Below are 24,382 nucleotides of genomic sequence, written 5' to 3'. Positions count from 1 at the left end.
TGGTATAGCATAAAGTTTAGAGGAAAGTATACAAAATGGTCTTATAAGGGTCTTACATGTGTTGGCATAAACAGAATTCATGGCTGACTGTAATGAATGAAGGATGAATATTCATGGTGGACTATAATGACTCCTAGAGCAATCATTAAAAGCATAAAAATTTGGTCAGTTAAAAATCAAATACAGGTGACATAATGAAACTAGTAAAATAGCTAATCAATCTAAATAGAGAACATAGAGAAGGACCAAACAAACAAACACACACACACAAAGGAGACAAGTAGAAAACAAATTGCAAGGTGGTAGGTGTTAATTCATCCACATCAAATAATCACATTAAATGTAAATGAAAGAAACATTGCAATAAAAAAACAGATTGTAAAATTGAACTGAAAGAAACACTAAGCCTATAAACACTGGTGTGGATAAAATACGTCAAAGTAAACTTTAAGATACAAGACATTATAGTAAAAGAGAGTCACTTCATAATGATAGAAAGACTATCAGTTTATCAAAAATATAAAACAATCTTAAATATGCATATACAAAATAGCAGAGCTTCAAAAGTACATAAAGCAAAATCTGAGAGGACCAAAGGAATAGACAAATATACAATTAGGTTGAAAATATTAGCACTTTTCTTTCAGTAATTGATGGGAAAAAATTACTAAACCTATAGAAAATTGAAACAGTGTTCTCAAGCAACTTGTCACAATCAGCACAATTAATATTTATAGAACACTCCACCCAATAACATCAGAATATTCATTCTCCTAGATACTATGCCATAATCAAGTTTATGTGTATGTGTGTTTGTATATAAATATATACACACATGCTATATATACTATAGTATATATAATTTATATATTGTACATATGTTTATATATTAAAAACTTATCTAAAAATAGAATATTTATGCAAAATCTATAGAGATATCTATCTACATCTATACATGCAGAGATAATTTTTTCTGATCACATGGAATTAAATTGGAAAATTTTACCTAAATTGCCTAGAAAACCTTAAATATCTGAAAAGCAAACAACTATACTTCTAGATAACACTTACAAAAGGTCAATCTCAAAGACAATTGAACAATTATTGAATGCTTTTAAATACATAGTAATGAAAACTCAACATTTTAACATTTGCAAAATGGAGTAAATATTTTTCTTCTTTAGGAAAAGAAGAAATTTTTTCTTTAGAAATTTATTTAAGTGCTTTTGTTAGAAATGTTTTAAAAAATTGTGTAACATTCACTTTAGAAAATTAAAAATAAATAAGATAAGGTAAATTAAATGTAAAGTTGAGTGAAAAACAATAAAGATATACATACAAGTTAATAAAGTTTGAAACAGAAAATAATAAATAAAATCAATGAGTCAGACACCAATTCTTAAAAGATTAACAGAAATAATATGTCTTTAGCCAGACTACTAAAAAAACAAAGAGAGTAAATGCACAATACCAATATATATATATAAAAGAAGAGATTACACAAATTATTTTCAGGGGTATTGGGTGGATTATAAGGGAGTTTTACAGACAGCATATTGGTAACAATTTGACAATACATAATACAGACAAATATCTTAAAAGACAAGAATTACTGAAAATTATATGAGATGATAGATACACAAAACCTGAATTGTCCTATCTCTAAAAATGAAATTAAATTTGTAATTAAAAAACTTCCTACAAAAAAATATGTCACCCCAGATTGTTTCACTGTTGATGTTCATCAGACATTTCTGAAAACAATAATAGCAATCTTAAACAGGCTGTTTTGGAAAATAATAGATGAGAAAACATTATGTAGTTGCTTTATAAGAACACCAAAACCCTGGTATCTAAACCTGACAGAAAATTGGCAAGAGAAAATTATGAATGGCATCGTTTATGAACACAGATACAAAAATATCCTTAATGAAATATTTGTAAATGTATTTGACATAAAGAAAAGTAAATAAACATAAATAAAGAAAAAAATAAATAAACATAAAGAAAAGCTCCTGACAACTGGATTTTATCACAGAAATACAAATTGGGCTTACCATGTGAAAAATTAATCAGAAAAATAATCAATTAGCATATTACATGAAAAAATAGTCACCTCCATATGTATTAAAAAAGCATTTGACAGAATTCAACACACATTTATAACAATAATAAAAATTCTTAGCTAATTAGGATTTTTCCTCTTTTACTAAAGTGTGTGTGTAAAAATCCTATAGAGAACATTATACTGAGATCAAGAAGTCATGAATATTTGATCTTATCACTTATGCTTGACATAGTATTGGAAGTCCTAGCCAAATCTAAAGAGCAAGGAAAAGTAAAAGCATAAAAAATGAAAATATACTAAACTCTTTCCTATGCTAATAAATCTACAAAACACAACTACTACTGAAAGTGATTCAATTGATTTAGGAAGGTCACAGGTCATGATTAATATAGAAGTATTAGCTTCATTTCTTATTAGCAACACACAATTAGAAAATTGATTTAAAATATTTATGTGACATCAAAAACATACAGTACTTAAGAATTGATGTAGCAAATTATGTGCAGGACATCTACATTGAGAATCTACTATTAGACGGCATAAAGAATAAATGAATAAGTTAGTAATATTGACTAAGTCCTTAATAAATTGAGAGATATATAATGTTAATGTATTGGAGGATTTAATACGGTTAAGATGTAAATTTCCCCCCAATTGAAATACACATTCAGAGTAATCTGGATTAAAGTTTCAGCAGGCTTTTATTTTTTAAAAACTTGATTAGCTAAATTTATTATTTGTATAGGTTTATATAAAAGATCAAACATCCTGCAACAGCTAAAACATTTGATAAAAGAAATATATTTAAGAACATACACAATCTGGTTTTATGTTTTATGATTTAATGTAAAGTTAAAGCAATCAAAATGGCATGCATTTGGCATAAGGATAGAAAAATAGGCCATTAAAAATAATATGGTCCAGAAATAAACCTAAACATATATAATCTATTGATTTTTGCAAAAGCACCAAGATAATTCAATATATGAAAGAAAGCTTTTTCATCAAAAGACACTGAAATAATTGCATAATGTCTGGGAAAAGATAAACTGAGACCCCTACCTCATGCCATATGCAAAAGGTAGTTTGAGATGGATCATGGACCTAAATTTATAAGGTACAAATATAATTTGTTTTACATAAAAAAAAATCTGTGCTACCTATTGTAAAAATATATATATATATACTATGTCAGACATAAAAAGTAACAAAAATATGAAACAAAGTAATGAATTAGAGTTAAACAAAATTAAAATTTTCTACTTATTGAAAAACAATCAAGAAAATGAAATACCAAGCCACAGGCTGTGAAAAAATACCCTCAGGACATATATCTTGCAATGTTTTGTGTCCAAAATAGATTAATTTTTTATGTCCAACAAGTTTATAATAAAAGTCAAGATCTTCATATTAAAATGAGCAACTTTAAACACCTACTTCACAAAATAAAATATATTAAATATATTAATAACCAATAAACATAGAAAAGGGTGTTCTCATCATATTTTTCATCAGGGAAATACAAACTAAAATGACATTGACATATTATTATATACCCACTAAAATAGTTAAAATGTAAAAGATTGACAAAACCAAGCTTTGGCAAATGTAAGGAACTCTGGATCTCTCATACGCGGTGAGAGATAATGTAAAATGGTTTGTAGTAATTAAATCACTCATCATATCTTTATAAAAATAAACTTACAATTACTTCATGACCCAGCAATTGCACTTTCAGGTATATTCCCCACGAAGGAAAACATACGTCCACCAAAAAATATATACTTATATGAGAATATTCATAACAGTTTCATTTTAAGTAATTAGTAACTTAAAATGGTATATTCATATATGATGCTGGCCCTTGGCTGTCAGAAGAAATTAACTGATATATGCAATAGAATGTATGAAGAAGAAAGTGGGATATCTACCACATGATTACATTTATGTAAAGTTCTGGAAAATGCAAAACTTAGTAGAAATTAGGACTCTGGATATTTCTGTAGGAGTTGGTAATTGGGCTAGATGACAATATCTGAGATAATAAAATTTTTTATATCTTAATTTGGGTAGTGGTTACAAGGGGATGTACATTTGTAAAAACTAATTAAAATCTTTGCATTTTTGTGAATCATATTGCAATTAAAATATGATTCAGATTTTCAGTTTCACAATTCTATATCCACATCTCACAAGGGGATCCAAAGAATACTATTGCATGGTGCAAAGAAGAAAATGTCCCTAACTCCTCAGAGCAGCTAGTGAAAAGAAGAAAGAGAGAGGAAGGAAGGAAGGAAGGAAGGAAGGAAGGAAGGAAGGAAGGAAGGAAGGGAGAAAGAGAAAGAAAGAAAGAAAGAGAAAGAAAAAGTAGATAATATAAATCTTTTATATTTACAGATTTTCTAAGTCAAAATTATCTCAGTTCTAAGCAGCTCCATAATTTTTCTCATGATAATTAACTTAGCCTTCTTTGAGTCTCCATTTCAAAATTCTGTCCTTTAGCATAACAAATGCCCAAGCCTATACTTTACACTTTTTTTCAAGCAGCCAATATTATTTCTCCATGAAACACTGGGCCAGAAGAATGACTGTGGATGCTCCATTCAGACACACATATAACAGAATCAAAGATTCGCTTGCAAAATATTTTGTCAGAATATAAAGCCACCTAATGCTTTAATGGTTAATATGGCAATTGGCTCAGAGCATCCATAAATGTTTTGCCAATAACACTGAACAGATTCCAAGTTAGCAGCCAAAGCCTTCTCAACGGTTATAGACAAGTTTTGGATGGGCACCACCAACATTTTTCTGTGTGATTTTCATTTCTCTAAATGCCGTGGTTGACATACTCCTTTGTGGTTGATGCTTTTATTTTGATTTTTTTGTCATTATTTGAGTGTTTGTTTTGCATATTTACCCCAGGTCTATAATTCGTCAATATAGTGCTTTGGGGTAAATGAGAAAAATGTGTCTTTCTGGTGAATGGCAGACCTACAAGGGCATGGTTTGGTGATCAGTGGCATCGCAATGAGTAGAAATGTTGCTCTCTCTGGTAGATGCAAAACTGCACTGCAAGGCTTGACATACAGATTATGGACTAAATTTTTCCCCACATTTACCTTTCCTGAGGCCCTCAGGGCTGTGCACAAAAGACATTCATGTCAACTCTGCCTTTATTTTTCAGCAACATGTCTTTTACCGTCTCACTATTTAAGCTTAAGTTGGTTATCTCTATTTGTTCAAAACAATGGTTACATTGCTGATTAAGAACATATATGGGCAGGTGTCCTTTCTGCTAATTAATTTTTTTAGGGAATAAATAAAGGAAACACATTAAAGGGAAAGATGTATTTGGAACATGGACATGAAAAGATTCAATTTGGAACTTTTTGATCACTATTAATGTTTCCTTTTACAGTCTATTTGGACATGTTCCAAATACATCTTTCCCCTTACTGCTTTTCCTTAATTGACTTAGAGTAGGCGTTAATGCTTTAAAAGTTGGGGACCCAGGCTTCTCCCCTTCTCTGTCTGTGGAGATTTAGTAAGACTTTCATATCAGAAAATCTCTGCATCAGTTTTCCCTACAATTACATTGTCTAACCTAACACAACACATCTTGATTCTAAACAACTTTGGAAATACAATGACTTATTTAAATATAACTTAACTGTTTTGCACTTAAAGTTTTTTTCTATGCAAAAATTTTATTCTTTTGCTTTTGCCTGAAAAGACTGTGAACTTTCTTTTTATCAGAGCTAAATGTTGCTTAACCATAACTATCTTTATTTTTTTAATAATAAGAGTCAGAAGAAGCTTCATGCCAATAAGCCAAAAAGTGGACAGCTTGGAGGTGCCCAGACTGCTGGTGTGGGTCCCTGCCAATCAGGCTTGCTGGCCCTTTAGTGGTGGGACAAGGGGGGGTCCCTCTGCAGGAATTTTTTTTTCCTGTTTTGGTCCACACCTGGTAGTGCTCCCAGATCACAAGCCTCTTTGGTACCCACAGTGGGATATTTGGGAGACAAAAGGAAAACTCAGGGAATTTGAGGCCGTGAATTCATCGTTTTCTTTAGACTGCTTAGAGTTCCAAGTCCATTTATGATTTTGTGTTGAATAATTTCTGGAACATTTAGCTGTATTTATAGGGGAGGAACCAGAAAAATGGAGTCTATGTCATATTGTAAAAAACAGCAATTTAAATAAGATTCAGATGACAGCATACTGTCAAGCAACCCCAAGGACTCTAGTGTCCTTCAGGATGGCCATTGCTCTCACATTTCATCAGTGACTTACTTGTTAACAGATATTCCTTCTGAATCTTGGTTCATTAAAATGTTGAAAACCTTTCAATCTAATTACATAAAATTTTGCTAGCATAATTTTATCCTTTTCTGCTACAGTTTTCCATATTTATACTAATATTTATGAAGGAATATTTTATTATTCATTTACGTACCTCATAATTAAATGTCTTCTAATTCAAGCCCTAGCTGTTATAACACATTCATTCAATTCAGTGATTGCCTCTGCAATGGGTAAATGTATATAAGAAGACCATTTGGCTTTTTAAAAAATATTTCTGATAGGCTGCCTTTTGATATCCTGATAGAGATAATATTTTTCTTCTGTTTTAACAATGAATCCCTTGGCCTCCTATAGCACAAAAAATTACATTAACTCCAAGATGACCTAGGTAGCAAAAGGTGAAACTATTTGCTTTGCAAATTTGATTAAGTAGGAGGACAAGTTTTACTGACAGGACAAATGGCCTCATTAATATTGAGACAAATGAGATTTGTCTCTAAGCTTTGCCAAAGCTTTAAAGTCAACTTTTAAACAATGAGTTTTCTAACTATAATGTATTTTAGGATACAAGTGTCAGGTGTAGGTAAACCACAGTTAACATAGAAAAATTGGTGGGTAGTGTGCCAAAAGTTTTGTCCATCTGAGCAAGAAGAACTTTGTACCATTTTAAGATTAGTAAATAAGGTACCCCCTTTTCACAGTAAGCCAATAATGGAGTGAATTATCTATAGTTGTTGACTATAGAGAGTATAAGAGCATTATAATCAGAGTCCCCTTCCAAAGGCTGGGAAGCACTACACAGAAATACACTATCATCCAGTGTCTATAGGTTTGTAAGAAGTCTACTTTATTAGCCATAAGTGAATCTTTTAAAGACAAGATTCAATTTGGAGCTTTTTGATCACTATTGATTTTTCCCTTTGCAGTCTATTTGGGCATAAGATTATTGAGAAGGTATTTGTCATGGTCTAAATAATGGTCCCCCAAAGATGCCTATGCCTTAATGTTGGAACCTGTGAATCTCTTACTTTACAAAGCAAAAGACATTTAGAGGTGTAATTAATAAAATGAGGTGGAGATGGGGAAGATTATCCAGAGTTATCGAGGTAGGAATAACGTAATTATGAGAGTACTTATAAGAAGAAAACAGGAAGGTCAGAGGCAGATGAAGAGAGATTGAGAGATGCTACACTTCCTGCATTGAAGATGAGAGATGGAGCTATAAGCCAACTAATGCAGGCTGTCTTCAGAAACTGGAGAAGGCAAGGAAACACTTTCTCCTAGAGTCTCCAGAAAAAATGCAGCCCTGGTAATCCACCTCAGATTTCCGATCTTCAGAACTGTAAAATAACAAATTTGTATTCCTTTTAGCCCCTAAACTTGTGATAATTTGTTACAACAACAGTACAAAGCCGATAGTGCTCCACAGCCAGGAGAGTGTGGTATCAGAGAAGGTTTGACCCTGTGATTCAATGCCAGAAATTAATATATAGTCATTTTATTTATGTTTATATTTATATATACATTTGTATGTATTTATATACGTGGGGTTTTTTTTGCTTTTAATTTTTGTGCTTTTCTATAACCTTCAATGTTTTTTTTACCTTGAACATAATGCTTTCGTGAATAAAAAAGTTATTTTGCCAATAAATTGAAAGACATTTCAGGCATATAAGAATATATCAGTTGTGGAAACATGAAATATTGAAATTATGAAAGCAGATATGGCTGGGCACTCCCAGGCATCACAAATTGAAAAAAAACCTTATTACTTACTGGCATTGACATAAAAATCATTTATTTTTGGAAAGAGTAACTCTAATGTAAGAAGGTACTTAAAAAAAATAAAATAATCTCAGCAAAGAAGTTTAAACGTTACTTGTCTTGGACTGGAATTCTAATGTAATACTTAAGTAGATTTTTTTTTTTTTTTTTTTTTTTAGTGTACTAGCAGACAATTCATATTCTTAGTGACAGTATTACAAATGCAACTAGCAACTATCTGGACATCACCCAAATACTTATTAATAGAAAAATGGGTACACAAACTCTGGTGTGGATTACTATGCAGCAGCAAAAACGAATTAAATTAGATTAAACCCAACATGGTTTAATTTAGAACACAATGACAAGTAAAAGGGCAAGTCAGGGTTTTCATATAATTTTGTTTATATAACATTCAACACAACTAAACAATGTATCATTTGGAATAAAATAGTGTGGTAGAAATATTCAGAAGAGTCAGGGTGATAATAGACTTAACATAGTGATTAACTCAGAGAGAAAAGAAACTAGATCAAAATTAGAAAAGATTACAAGAGGGACTTTACATATAACGTTAATTTTGTCCCTTAAATTGATGTGCTTTACTGTATTATTAGACTTAATACTTTATATATCTGTTATAAACAATTTATATCTACCCAATATTTAATAAGACATTTGTATAAAACCCATAATTAATTAAAACTACAGGATCTGTAGGGGTGAACTGGTTTTGGGTGAAATGTGATAATTCCTACACATTTTTTTTTTATCTTGACCCAAAATTTTGTTGCTATGGTCTTTTATTTTCTTTTAGGAAAAACTAATTTTTGGAAAATTTTAATGAATTCCTGAGTGATTTTTAATGTTTTGATAGTGACTTCAGGCTTTACATTCTATTGTATTGTGGTACAAAGATGTAAAGATATATTCTCTTCAAAATTTATTAGTATCTTCTTCTTAGGTTAACAGGTGGGAAATTCTTTACATACTCTTGCAGGAGGCTGTTATGTTTGAATGCAATATATACTTTATAGATTTAAATGAAACTTATATTTCACATCATCTGCACCTGTACTTAATTTTTACATTCAGTTGGAACTGAGTGAAATGTCATAAGATTTTACATAAATGATGCTTTCATAAATTTCCAACACTTTGATTTTTTGATACCTTCACATGAGCATGCCTGTTCTTCACCAAAGCACTGCTGCAAATTCCCCTTTCTTCATATGCCAACCATATCCAGTTATTGTTATGAAAGCAGCAAACCTTTTAGCTTTGTCTAATTTTGTCTCATTTCATTTGCTAATATTTGTTCTTTAGGGTTCCTACTGCATTAAATTTGTTGTGTGAATCCACAATCTACAAAGATAGAACTATATCCTTCTTTCCATTTAGTAGTTTACTAAACTGTGTTTTGAGTTATTGTGACTTGGATGTGCTGAGGTAAGCATAACATCTTGCAATGTGAATCAGATTTAAATTCTCTCTCTTGCTCTCTGTCGCTGTCCTCTCTCATCCCTCATATTTTCTTCTTTATCTCTGTCCAGACTCAATTCCCATTAGACTCTGACTTGTATACTGATTAAGATGAGGTATTCAAAGAAATATCAAATATGGCTTATTAATACTTATCCCAAACAAAATCTAAACACTTCGGTAAGCCAAACCTGTCTCTTCAATTAAGATTCCGTCTGTAAAAATGAGAAAGAGGGGGACGTTTTCACAACTTTTACAGTGTTGCCCTCTTCTCAGAAGTGATAAATAGCTGTCAGCTCAAGTGGAAAACATTGTACAAAACAAATAGAATTTGATTTTCTTCCTCTAACATAATATGTAGCATGTGTAATCTATAACAAGGGACCTTTTCATGCAGAAAGTTAAAGTAGATCTACTATAGTCATTTACACATCTGCTGTCATTTTTCAATTAAAATTTAAAGTAAAAGACATTATGAAAAGACAAAATATCCTAAAACATAAAAACAATTAAACATAGCTAAATATAGACAACTGCTCAGTTTTTATTAAAAGGAAAAAAAAAAAACCAGAGAAACCATATGCGCATTCCAAAGAAAAACTATGCCTTCCTTCAATGACATAAAATTCTGGCAGAACTAATGTGTCTCACTTGATGTTTACAGCTTAAATATTGAGCACAAAATATCCACGGTATATTGACAAGCCTGCCATTTACTTCTCTGCCGAACAGCATATACAGCCTTTAACTAACCCTTCTCGGCTCTGAGGAACAACCTGCAAGAATCAGTCAATATTTTGTCATTTCAATATTACTACATTTGCCCACAAAATTCTGCATAGATGGAGATAAAAGCTCTACTACATGCAAAGAGGGCGTTTTTTCCCCTTTACCACAAAATATTGATGAAGTGCTTTATTGAGGTGGAGATCTCATTAATTATTTGATTCTCAGAAAAAGAAGGCAGAGGGAAATGAGTGCCCGGCTAATACCATGATGCACCATCTTGAGACTTAAGATCTTTTTAATGTATTCATCAGGGGTGCATCTGAAAGGGGAAAGAGTGAGCTGAATGGGTCCATTAATTTAATTGAAGCAGCTCAGACAAGAGATAAAACATCCTAGCCTGCTTCTTTTCATACAGAATGAGCGCTGTAAGTAAACAGGCAGAGATCCAAACACACCAAAAAGAAATAAAGGTACATGAAGACTCCAGAGACTTCAAGGCCACGGAACATCAACAGATGCAGAGGTGAATTAACCCTGAAGAGGCCCTCTCTTCATGCACCACCATGTCAGTGTTCTGCGGGCACAGCCTAGGCTTTATTGTGAAACTGAAGGACTTTGAGGTTACGTGTAAGTAATTTAGACTTCCTAAGGGAAAGTTGCCTTTGTTCCTTTTATTCCTCAAACTTCTGAGATGTAGACTCCATCTCCTGCTCTTGAAGGGCACAGATGGAAGAGGGAAAATGGACTTCAGCTGATCTCAGAGGCAACTTTAAATGACACTGCTCTCTTTCAGCTCTCTGGTTTTGCAATGTATTAGTCAGAAAATTGTTTTAGACCCGAAGAAGTTGGAGCCGGTCAGGCCACTCAACATTTTTCTTTCGGTGGTCAGCATGATTGTACACAGCACATTAAGTGAGTCCCTGACTGTGCACAAGAACACAAAACAAGCAGGAGGATCTCCCAACTCAACACAGCAAACTTGTCTATTCACCTTGTATCAACTGAAAAGAAAACAATTAATGTGCATAATCAAGACTGAATTACATGCAGATAGCTATAAAGCCTTTGAGTATCCTCCTTTAGAGGTAAAACCATAATGTGTACATTAAAAACCATTAGTGAATATCAAACTAAATGTATACATTTCTATACAAACTTTTGAAAAAAGTTGTATTTAAAAGTATTGCCAAATAATTTTCCATGCGTAAAAATAAACAAACAATTTGTAACAGAAAGATATTTTAGTCAAATTAGATTCTAACCAATATTACAATATTAATGGCAATAATAAGCATGGTAAATAAAAATGTTTCTGTGTTTTAGCATGTAAATTTATGATGAATGACAAAATACAGATATCTTCCATAACAACAACTAGGATGTATTTTTAAGGCTATCTATCATGAAAAAAATTAATATCGATGTTCGCAACTCAGTAAAAACAGTAGGAATCCTTTAAAAGTCATTTTAAGAAGTGGCATATACTCTAGTAATCAAAGTAACTGAATTTTTTATATTATTCTTTACTAAAATGTCTAGGATGCATTTCAGTTTTTAATTTTCTTTTCTTTTTATTACTCAAATAAAAATATTATATACCTTCATGCATGGAAAACTCTTCTATCTTGTCTTGAAAATGATTTCATCAGTGAAATCCTTTTTTCAAATATAATTTTATGTGGATTACCATTATATAGACCAGTGGAAAATAATATTTACTAACTATATAAATTTATTTTATGTGTTCAGTGATATCACAAGCAATTTTTATTATTAATAATTTTAGTTAATAATATTTTTATAGTTGAGTACATAAATTACTTTCCAAATCACCAATATTAGTGGGAGGAAAAAGAAGCTACTAAGATGTTTGTAGGTTGCCTGAAATTGTGAAAGAATCTTGTCCCAGAAAAACAAGAGGAAAACAGCATTCATTCAATACCTTCCCAGAACAAGGGCAGTCTCACCTTCCAGATGATGTCTCCATGAATGAAGCAGCTTTGTGAGGACAGTTTCAATCACTGAATAATTCTTGATTGATTTTATAACACTTCTTAATTTATCCAAATTGGTGGTTCCACCTACGTTCGAGATTGTTTACATCCCTTTATCTTGCCTTGAGTCCCTGGAAGTTAAAAATTAGAGAACTTCTGTGAATGTATCTATAAGGTGGCAAGTATTTAGCATTTATCTGGAATTTCACTTAACAATGAAGCACACGTAGTCTCATTAACATGGGCTTTTTGACTCATAAATCTAAATTATTCAATTTGATTTTACCAGATACAATAAACAGCTTAGTTTTGAATCATTAATTGGGATTCTATGTTATATGGGGCAATATATAAAATTTAATCATCCCAGTAAATGCTTTCCCCATTAATAATTATTTAAACAAATATTGACTACTTCCATATTATATTTAAAAATAAATTTACATATCAGTTGTCTGATGACACCTTATAAATATTATTGTCATAAATACATAAAACTATGACAACTTTAAGACTAGAAACAAGACTATAAATTATTTTCATTATTTGCACTGTCAATCCAGTTTGCTCTATATAGTGATTGGATCACTGCAATAATTATTGTCTGAATAAATAGCCAAAATGCAATTTGCTTTGGACTTACTCTCAAGCTATTTGGCAAAATCCTTCCCAGATCATCAGTGTAATCATCATAATCAGCAGCAATATTAGTTGTAGAGGAAAACGATAATTTAATTTAATGCTTGAATATGTTATTATATTAGACGTTGAACAAAAATGAACATAATGGTAAATCGTATAAAAGAGCATAGGTTTTGGAATCAGTCAACCTATTGTAAAAATGTAGCCAAGTCATGTAGCGTTTGTGTAACTCAGTTTCCTCATTTATAAAATTGGAATTATAATAGTAACACTAATATAATATTATATTATGTTAGTGTTATTAGTGTTATCAATATTAGTGTTATTAATAATAACCTATAGGGTTACTATAAGAATTAAATGAGGTGAAATATATGAAATATCCCAAGGACTATTTAGTAAATATAATTATTTTACATAATTATCACATACAATGGAATGTTGGTAACATTCCATTAGAAAAATGTGGTTAACATGAGAATACTGACCAAAAATGGGTTTTTGATAACAGCATCATTTATTGAAATGAACTTTATTATTTTTGTATGCAACCTCAGATATTTCCTAAGATTTTGTGTGAAAACAAAAAAATATTTAAAATATATCAATTTAGAAAAGTATGTAGTTACAACCCGTAACTCCTTTCTCCATCCCAATCAACTCCGATTTTGAGTATTTTTGTACTTTAACTTACTGTATTAGTCCGTCTTCATGCTGCTGATAAAGACATACCATGTCCCTCCCACAGCATGTGGGAATTCACGATGAGATTTTTGTTGGGACACAGCAAAATTATATCACACACTATGTATACTAATTTTAATCAAGCATAACCTGAATGAAAATATTATTAGAAGGTAAGTTAAAGTTCTTCCTCTCATGGATTTTGTGATGCTTACTTTTATTACCACCATGATGGTTTCTGTGTACAAGTTACATTTCTTTCTAGACCATAAATTCATAGTGAACTCTTACACTGTTAAATATCACCTACCCAATTTCTTGCCTCCATAAATTCTTATGAGTATTTTTTGTAACCTAAATAATATCAGCTGAGGTCAATTAATTATTCTTTAAGATTTATAGGAAATTGCTTACAGGCATCTATCTCATTATTCATGGAAAGAAGCCTTCTCAAGGTATCTATGAATTCAAGGAACTTAGATTCTCTGAGTCACTTCTGTCTACAGTTAACATGCTTCCTGAAATTTTGATCTCTCTTACTTTTCTCCTTCTCTTTTCCTCTTTTTTTCTGTGTGGACCCACATGGAGAATTTATTCGTTTCTCTTGATTTCTATATCCACTATACATGTAAGGCTTTAGCTTTTGATTTTTGAAGATTTGGAGCAGCAATTGTTTATTTAGCAATTTATAACTCACATATGTTGCTTAAATTCTTTCTGCTTAAATTCTATAGGAATTTTTTTGATCTGTTTCTTCTATTGGCTCCAGCCTTTGGGACCAAAGTTTCACCACTTCTAGTTCCAACCTGCTTAACTTCTGTAAAAAAAAAAATCATATAATTTCTCCACTCTCTGCCTTATTCTTTAAGACTGACCTTTGTACATCTAAAAATTCTATAATCAAAAAATAATACAACTTTGAGCAAGATTGACAGGGGACTTCTAATTGCAAACTTTCTTTTTTATACCACCCATTTCCATAAACAAAAGAAATTTGTGATGTAAATTTTTGCCCCTGCCAATTGGGTTATGTCACCTTTTCTGTGGAATGTAGAATAGCTTTTCTAAAAACATAGCTTTAAATGAACTTCATGACACACATGAAAGTAGAGAATTTAATATTTACATGCACTTTAGCATAATTGAGGAAACATTTCAAAATGTATGTTAAATATAGCCTCTACTTATACCTGGAAGAAGATGCAGCTACCTGTAGGGTCTCTCACAGATCCCCTAGATGGTCAATTGAATTATTAAATTTAAGTTTCCATGTAGATTGAAATGAAAAATAGGATATAAATATGTATACTCTTTCTTCTTATTTTTATAACTATTCTGCTTTTCGAATTAATCCACTATGTGTGATCTGTGTTAGCCGGTTATAAATCCTACAAAACATGAGGTACTATAGGAAATGGTCAGCAGCAGACTGTGTATTTCTCATCATGATGTTACAATTTGTTTCAGGTGGTAAGACTAATATGTATAAAATTGATTTAATATAAAACAAATTATGGTTCATAAATCTAATAAAGTACAAAATTAGGCTTAGATATTTCAGGCAATAGAGCCAAAGAAGATTCTTTAGGAAAAAAAAAAGTAGGCCACAGAATAATGTGTAGGATCTGGGAGAGGGGAGTCAACATGAGTGAACCATGACTTGGGCTTAATGGGAGACATTGAGCAAGCTGGAGAGGAAAGAAGCCGTTCTCTATTATTCCAGTCAGGCATGCTGGCTCTGCTTTTAAAGGTCTTAGGCATTAAATTCCCAGAGTACATTTATTCTGTGCTTTCAGTAAGACCATTTAATACAATTACATTATATATTTTAAAATAAAGTAAAACTTTCATGAGTCTTACTGAACACACACACACTTATTCTCTGTGGTCTTTTAAATTCTGATTACATACTAAAATGCTGACTTAAAAATTATTTTGTTATAACCATTTAGAAGAATGCATTGACAAATATTTTTATTTGAGTACATTTTATTGGCTACCAATAAATAAATTTCTTTGATTTCATAGACTGTAACGTAAATTTATTTTAAAAAGCATTATACCTAGTTTAGAAATGATTTTAGTACAGTAGATATTCCATTAATATATGCATTTCTCATTAAAGTATCTGATCAATTTTATAACCATGTAGTTAATTTTATATATAGCTGTCTATGTGTAGTACAGAAAAGGAGAGTATTAGAGTGGCTAAGTGCAAAAACTTTGAAGAAAATCACAGTTTATTAGCTAAAGAAAATGTTGAGCTTAAGGTATCTATTGTTCAAATAATGATTCAAGTAGACAATTGGATGTATACTTCTAGAGCTTAGGGCTCAGGAGAAAGGCCTGGACTAAAAATAAAAATTTGGGATTTCTTTGCATAGAGATAGTGTTTAAGAGTTATGAGTTTGGATACAATCGCCAACGGAGTAAGAATAGAATTGAGGATTGAGCCGTTAGTCATATCAACATCAAAAGTTTGAAGAGAATAAGAGGAATGAAGAGTAGAAGAATAAGCTGGAGAAAATAGAAGGAATAGAAAGAGGATGTTCTAGGCACCAAGTGAAGAAAGTATAGCAAAGAGGAGGTTAATGTCACCCATCTAAATATTTTTGGTAGGTACAGAAGAAGAATGGCGAGTGACCATTAGATATAGCAACAGGAAATTGGTGATTTACAAAAGCAATTTGGGTAATATATTTTTGGCAGACATTTGATTTGATTAAGTTTGAGTGAGAGAGTGATAATAAGTATAGACACAAACTTCAAGGCAATAGAACTTTTTTCTTTATCATAGCCAAAGAAAGAAAACCACAGCCAGCAAATAATTACTCAAAGAGTGAAACTCTAAATTACCGTAATTAAAAGTAAAAAATGAAATAGAGTTATCCTTTCTTAGCGTTAGTATTTGATACCATTCTTCAGTTTTAGCAAATACAATAAGAAAAATGAAATACTTAGCCAAATATAAAGGAAGAATTATAAATTTAATTATCTGATATAATTATATACATAAAAACCCAGAAGTTTCTACTTGGAAAATTTACTAAATTAATGGGATAATAATGCAAATTAATTTGATGCAAGTATAAAAATTAAACATCTTTTCTACATTCTAGAAAAAAACACAAATGTAAATGGGAATAATGTCATTCACAGTAATTTCTAAAGTTATAAGGTATATAGAAATAATTTTAATAGAAATTACAGAAGGTGTAATAAAAAGCTTTTTAAAAAGAATAAAATATATATAACAAATGGAAAGAAAGGTCATGCTCTTAGAAGGAAAAGTTGGAAGGTAAACTCCAATTACTTTTCTGTAAGTTCAATTGAATTCATATTTGTATATGGCAATATTTTTAATTGAATAAATGATTTTTTAGATCATGTTAAGAAAAGTTTTCTAATTTTCAATGCAATCAAGAGAAAGCACAACTATGAAGCCTTTGCCTTTCCAAATAATACCGTCAAGCTACTATAATTATTTAATTGGATACTGCCATAGCTTCTAGGAATAGAGAATGCATATAGGAATAGATCCCATTACATGTTAGAATGTAACTGGTAGTAAATGAATGCAAGAAAATTTAATATTTTTCTTTAAAAATCTAAGGGCAAAGGAGTGTTTATAACCAAATCTGTAAGCACTGATGCTATAAAAATGTGTATACAACTAAAATGTGTGTATATATGTGTGTGTGTGTGTGTGTGTGTGTGTGTATGGATGGATACGCACACACACAAGTTGTATAGGGAAATTTTGTAGCATAAAGAATAAAATTAATATATCCAGTACATAAGCAATGGATGTGAGGGGAAAGTGTAACATATGGAGATTTTCTGTAATAAACAAATAGCTCTTATAAATTGGAAAGCAAAAACAAAAACAACCACTCAAATATGAACAAATAAATAAGGAAGGATTTTACTAAAAAGTAAATCCAAATAGCTGACCAACATATTAAAAGCTATTCAAATACAATAACAATCTTAGAAACACAAATTAAAGAGACATTATGAATTGATTTATAAAAGGTTTAGAAGAAATCAAAGAGTTTTACAGGCAGAGATGTGATGAAACTTGGTGTTCTGATAAATTGCTATAAGATGTGTGAATTGTTAGAGATGAAAGCCAATTTGTTAATATCTATTGCAATTAAACACATAAATAATGCTTGACCTATCAATCTTTCTCCTGGGATTCTATCCCTGAGAAATAAAAACTTTTTGAACTCAAGGACAGTTGACAAGGATATGTATGATAATATTGTTTGTTATTTATAGAGGTAAAAGTGGAATACACACATCAAAAACAAAATTAAAAATATTTAGGAAATACACAGAACATTCGCACTATAAAGTAGAATGCTGTCATTATAAATAATAAATTTCAGAGATGCTAGTTAATTTCCAATAATTTTTACTAGATATTGTTGAATGAGAAAAAAACTCAGAATATATACATATATTCTGTAATATATGTATATATTCTGAGTTTTTTTCTCATTCAACAATATTCTGTAATATATGTATATATTCTGAGTTTTTTTCTCATTCAACAATACCTAGTAAATGTCATATATATATATATGGTCTCATTTTTTGTAAGGTAAAATTTTTGTAAAGAATGTATATATTCTGAGTATTTTTCTCATTCAACAATATCTAGTAAATATCATATATATATACATATATATATATATATATGGTCTCATTTTTTGTTAAGTAAATTGACAACAACATTGTGTGTATGTGTGTGAGAGTGCATATGCATGTGTTTTTTTTATTAAATAAGCATAGAAAAAATTATGAGGAGTGTTAGCATGAGATTACAAATGGTAGTGAGATAAAGGATGATTTTTTGTTTTCTTTTGTTCTGGAGGAATATAATTAAAAAGACAGAAATGCAACAACACTTATAATACGATTGTGTTTTCCAGTTTCGTAAAATTTCCTGTAGAGGTCTAGATAAAAATTTTTAAGAAATATTCCCAGGTTAATTGATGCACTTTGAGGAATTGCTCAAATAGCTGAATTAGATCTGAAATATACTTTGTTTCTAATACTTTAAGTATTTTGGAGTTACCCATTCCCTCTTTAATTTCCTTATTAATCTGGTTGGCTGTTTTTTAAAGGTAATATTAAACTTGGTTTTGTGGAATTAAGCATCTTGAAATGTCTGATTTGTGACTATTATACTTTCTGATCGTTTGTGAAATTCAGCACTGGGATTCCTTTGACTATGAATTCTTTGGGTAGTCTCTTAGCAGTGCAAGTTCCTAAATTGTAGGACATTTATAAGCTAACACATTTTTAACAAGAAGGTAATGCTATCATTAACAATTTAGTGCCCTGCTTTGCTTCTAGGACAAGCAAACACACTGGAATGAATTTTTTATATTACAGTTTTTTTTTTTTTTAACAGTTCTTCTTTTGCTTTCATTTAAAATAGCCTCAAAACACAGGACAGTTGACTCATTCCAAGAATATGTATCCAGAGACCTGGATTCTAATTGCCTTTCTACACTAAAAAGCTATACTATTTTGGTCCAATACATTTTTGCATTTATATGACAGGATCACTAATATTTAAGCTACATAATTTCCCAAAGCTTTGGGGAGAATTACATCTCTAAGAGGGAGAAAAAGTGCCATATTAGTGTTTGGTATAATTAATCATAATTAAAATGGTCTTAGTCACCAACAAAGGTAGAAAATACATATTTATGCTGTGAAGGACATTTATTTTCAAGTAGTTGGTATTATAACATACTATCAAATGTGGTTTTATATATAAAAAAGTGATCTTCATCCATATTTCATAATGTATTTTGTATGATAAACAAATTCTGTGTGATGTTAATGAGCTATTATATAGGAGAGTAAAAGTTGTTTGTAAACAAATTTATTATAATAAATTTGGGGCAAATTTATTTGGGGCAAATTTATTCAGGGCAAATCCATATTAAAAAGCTGTCTTTCTCTTGGTAGAAAATTTTTGAAATTTTATTATTCTACCACTTACTCTAACTTTTTCAGAGGGGAACCAGGATATACCACTTTCCATACATGTTTGATGACCAGTATTTTCCCCCAAGAATTTACAGGGTAGGCATTTCTTTAATAACTTAGGAGGAAATGTTAAGCAAGAGGTCACATTTTAAAAGTAGAAATTAAAGTAAAAAAGAACAACCAAACAAAGAAAAAACACAAAAAATATACTGACTCTAATATAATCACGAATCTATTTTCTTATTTAAAAATAATTATTTCTGCTAAACTTCACATTTTAAATTTCAGTTTTTTAATGAAAAATTACTTGGGATTTTTTTAACAAATAGTCTTGTCAAACATATTTGTAAATATAACAAAGATATGTAGAAGTTATTTAACATTTTTAACAAATTAACCTTTTTCTCAAATATTCTTCTATCAGAAACATTTTTTCATTGTTTAATCAAAATACTTATAATTTATTATTTAATATTTTTCTTGTTCTGCAGAAATATTTAGTTTAGCAGATGTCATGATTCATGTCTCATTTATAATATAATCCAAGGTTCCACATAAAATTAAAATAATGAATACCTGAAATAGTATCAAGAAAATTCAAGATCTGAAAATAGAATAAAATTAAGCTCTATATTATTCTTCTTATTATAAACATATTATCTCTACATGCTTTTTTTTCTGAAATTAAGTTACATTCATATTTAAATATTATGGAATTAGGGAAAATTGAGATCAGACTAATTAAGACATTTAATTCTATTTCCACACTGAGGATATAAAGTAGATATTTTTGGTTCAGAAATAACAAACATCTAGGACCACAACTTCTTCAAAGCACTGCTTTGAAATCATTCAAGAAAAAAAATATTGACAAATTAACCCAAATAGTTTCTTCTTTATTTTGCAAAGTACTTTTCAAAGATTATGGGATGAAGCAAGAATTATAATATTGAAATAAAAAAGCAAGTGCATGCATGCTGGGAAATTTATCCCTTGGAGTTGTAACCACCCTAATTTTGGCATTTTAGTTTCTGCTTTTTTGTCTTCTGTTGTCACTGTATCTCTATATTTTACTGTTCTAATGGCATGGTGGGTGCTGAGAAGGTCAAGGATAGCAATGATAAGAAAGATAATATAAAATAGGTCTTCCTCTAGGTTAAACTGCGACAAGGAGTATTGAAACTAGTCAGAAATAAAATTAATCAGAATTATGAAAACTTCAGTTTGAAAAGAGAAGTACCTATGCAACAATCTTGCATGTTCTTCACATGTACCCCAAAACCTAAAATGCAATAATAGAAAAAAAAAAAGCTCTTAAAGAATCTCAGATTTACAGAAAAAAAAAAGAAATTTTAAAAATAGTACGTTGAGTTGTTCAGGACTGCTCATGGGATGATGGTAGAGGTTTGCTTTATAACGTAGTCTATACTTAAGGCCATAACATTTGGCTCTTTTGTTAGTAGACCAGGTATTAACAGAAAATCTTGACATATTCCTGGCATATTCTAAAAATAAAAAAAAATGGATTGTCATATGCAGAAAATTGAAACTAAACCTCTATCTTTTGTAGAGAGGGATTCTGTTTTGTAGACCTATTAACTAGAAAAAGTAACTCAAGATGGCATAAGGCTTAAATATAAGACCTGAAAACACAGAAATAATACAAGAAAACCTAGAGAAAATTCTTCTGGACATTGGTCTAGGTGAAGAACTCATGACTAAGACCTGAAAAGAACAAACAACAAAAGCAAAAATAGACAAATGGGACTAAATTAAACTAAAACGGTTCCATGCAACAAAAGAAATAATAATCAGAATGAATAGACGTACTGCAGAATGGGAGAAAATGTTTAGCAAACTATACATCCAACAAAGGACTAATTTTCAGTGTTTGCAAGGAACTCAAGCAACTCAACACCAAGAACAAAAGCCCACTGCTGGGTGAGGTGTTAGAGCATTGGTCAACTTGAGAGTTGGTATAAAGAATTTACCGACAACAGTATAGGTTTGAAAAAGGAGAGTTTTATTAAAAAGAAAGAAAGCTGCAGAAGAGTGCAGATGGGCACTGCACTCTTCTCAGCGAGAAGACTGAGCACATGGTGGTGGATTTTTTCCTTCAGGGTATTTATGTACCATACAGGGAGGTTAAGGGTAATTTGGACCATATTAGCCACGTGTCATAATAAATGATTACATTTGTAGTAATTATGATGCCTTAATGTCAGCAAGATTTGCACAGTGAGTTTTGACATGACATTCTAGAGATGTATAGAAATTGTAGTTACTTATAAATGTTTAGGTGGGGAAAGGAATCTGGAACATGATGCCTACTTTAGATAAGAGGGAAGTCTAATTACTTCTTTCCCCAGATAAGGACTTTTGCCTGGATGGCCTGTTTGATGATCACCAGGTGGTCTTTGGTTCCTTCTGAATTCCTGAGATAGGGAGCTTTGGTCTCCAGGGCCTGTTAAATGGTCATCAGGTGATTTTTCTCTCTGCATCCAAATATTCCCGTTAAAGAATAGGAAGAGAACATGAACAGACATTTTTCAAAATAAGGCATAACAATAAGAAATGGCCAACAAGCATATGAAAAGATGCTCAACATCATTAATCATCAGAGAAATGCAAATTTAAACCACCACAATGAGATCTTATCTTACACCAGTGAGAATGGTTATTTAATAAAAAGTCAAAAAAAAAAGAAAAAAAAAACAGATGATGAGGATGGGGAGAAAAGGGAATCCTTGTATGCTGTTGGTAGGAATGTAAATTACTACAAGCTCTATGGAACACAGTATGTATATTTAAAAAAAAAAGCAAGAAAGCTAAGAACTACCATCCCATCAGCAACTCCACTCATGGATATCTACTCAAAGGAAAATAAATCACGATATTAAAAAGCCACTTGCACTCGTAAGTTTATTTCAGGACTATTTGCAATAGCAAAGAAATAGAATCAACCTAAATGTTCATCAATGATGATTGGATAAAGAAAATGTGATACACACACACGCACACACACAGACACACGCCCCCCCACACACATAGAGCCGTAGTAGAATAAAATCACATCTTCTGTAACAGTGTGGATGGAACTAGAGGCCTTAAATTTATACAAATAAAATATATTTAACAATGTATAGAGTTATGGTTCCTTAGATATTTTGAAAAAGACACTTTACCTTAGCTAAATTGTTGTCTAGTAACATTTTCTCTTTGAGATTTTGGTGGCTCCATATATGCACCAGAAAGGATTGAATATAATTATGCTCTTTGATTTCAATCCAAATTAAAAAGCAAATACTCTCATTTGTTTTTTAACAAATACAAACAAAAAATGTTTACATTAGTGAAATCTGAACAGTCCTTTAAAAATGTACTTGAATGATACACAGTAACTATTTTTTTTCTCTTTTTGGTTTCTACTTATATTTTATTTCCACACATATATTACAGTTTCAGATACATAGTGGACATTCAAGAAATATGTACTCAAATAAATTCTACTTTAAATGTATTACTTTACAAAGTCTTTGAACAAAAATTTTCTTCTTTGCATTTGAGTAACTCGTGTGTGAAATTTTGTTGGTTAGCACGTGAAAAAAAAACTTTAATTGATTTGGGGAGTGAAAACACGCTTAACACGATAAGTAAACAAAATATGTTGTTGTTCTTTTGTCTACTCTTAAACCCATTTAGACATAGCATTTAATTTGTCACTGATACTCCCTTCTGCTTAGGACCCTCCAGAAGCCCCATATTAGAAGGGACTATTATGTCCAGCACCACTTACAAATATTGCTTATTTGCTTCTGCCTTAAGTAGAATGTACGGCTGGACAACGTACTTACTACTTAAGGCAGAAGCAAATAAACAATATTTGTAAGTGGCATTAGAGTCCTGGTTGATGTTTAAGGCTAAAGAATATTAAAGAAAAATTGTGTGGGAGTGAGTGTTGTAAGGCTGGAAAGGAAGAGATCTAGGGAAATATCATATATGCACTTATGATGCTGTTTCTAAGAACTTTTATCTTTCTCTGCCCCCATTCTGTTTTCAATCTCCTTGCAGAACTCTTTCTTTGCTTCTTCCTCATGCTTGGAAGAGAAATAACTGAAAATATGATAAAGACAATCTATTTCCAGCAGCTGAAGAGGTTTAGGTTGCAAGTAAAAGTTCCCAGCATTATTATAGCTAAAAGAGACACTGCAAATATCTTGTACAAACTCTGTTTACTACAAATGCCTAACATTTAATGAAGACCGCCAATGTATTAGGCAGTCTGTGTCCTTTTTTTTCAGATTACTCATCCCAGATTTAATTCCACATGTTCTCTTTGAGTTTCTGGTACTAAACACAATTTCCTTTTTTAAAAATATGTATATATTTTTTTCTTTTACTTTAGGTTCTGGGGTACATGTGCAGATCATGCAGGATTGTTTCATAGGTACATACATGGCAATGTGGTTTGCTGCCTCCATCCCTCTGTCACCTATATCTGGCATTTCTCCCCATGTTATCCATCCCCAACCTTCCTAACCCCTGCTGTCCCTCCCCTAGTCCCCCTCAACAGACCCCAGTGTGTGATGTACCCCTCCTTGTGTCCAGGTGTTCTCACTGTTCAACACCCACCTATGAGTGATAACATGCGGTGTTTGATTTTCTGTTCTTGTGTCAGTTTGCTGAGAATGATTGTTTC

This window comes from Cebus imitator, unplaced genomic scaffold (assembly GCF_001604975.1).
Source record: "Cebus imitator isolate Cc_AM_T3 unplaced genomic scaffold, Cebus_imitator-1.0 Scaffold80, whole genome shotgun sequence".
NCBI classification, from domain to species: domain Eukaryota; kingdom Metazoa; phylum Chordata; class Mammalia; order Primates; family Cebidae; genus Cebus; species Cebus imitator.
This window is presented reverse-complemented; position numbering follows the sequence as displayed.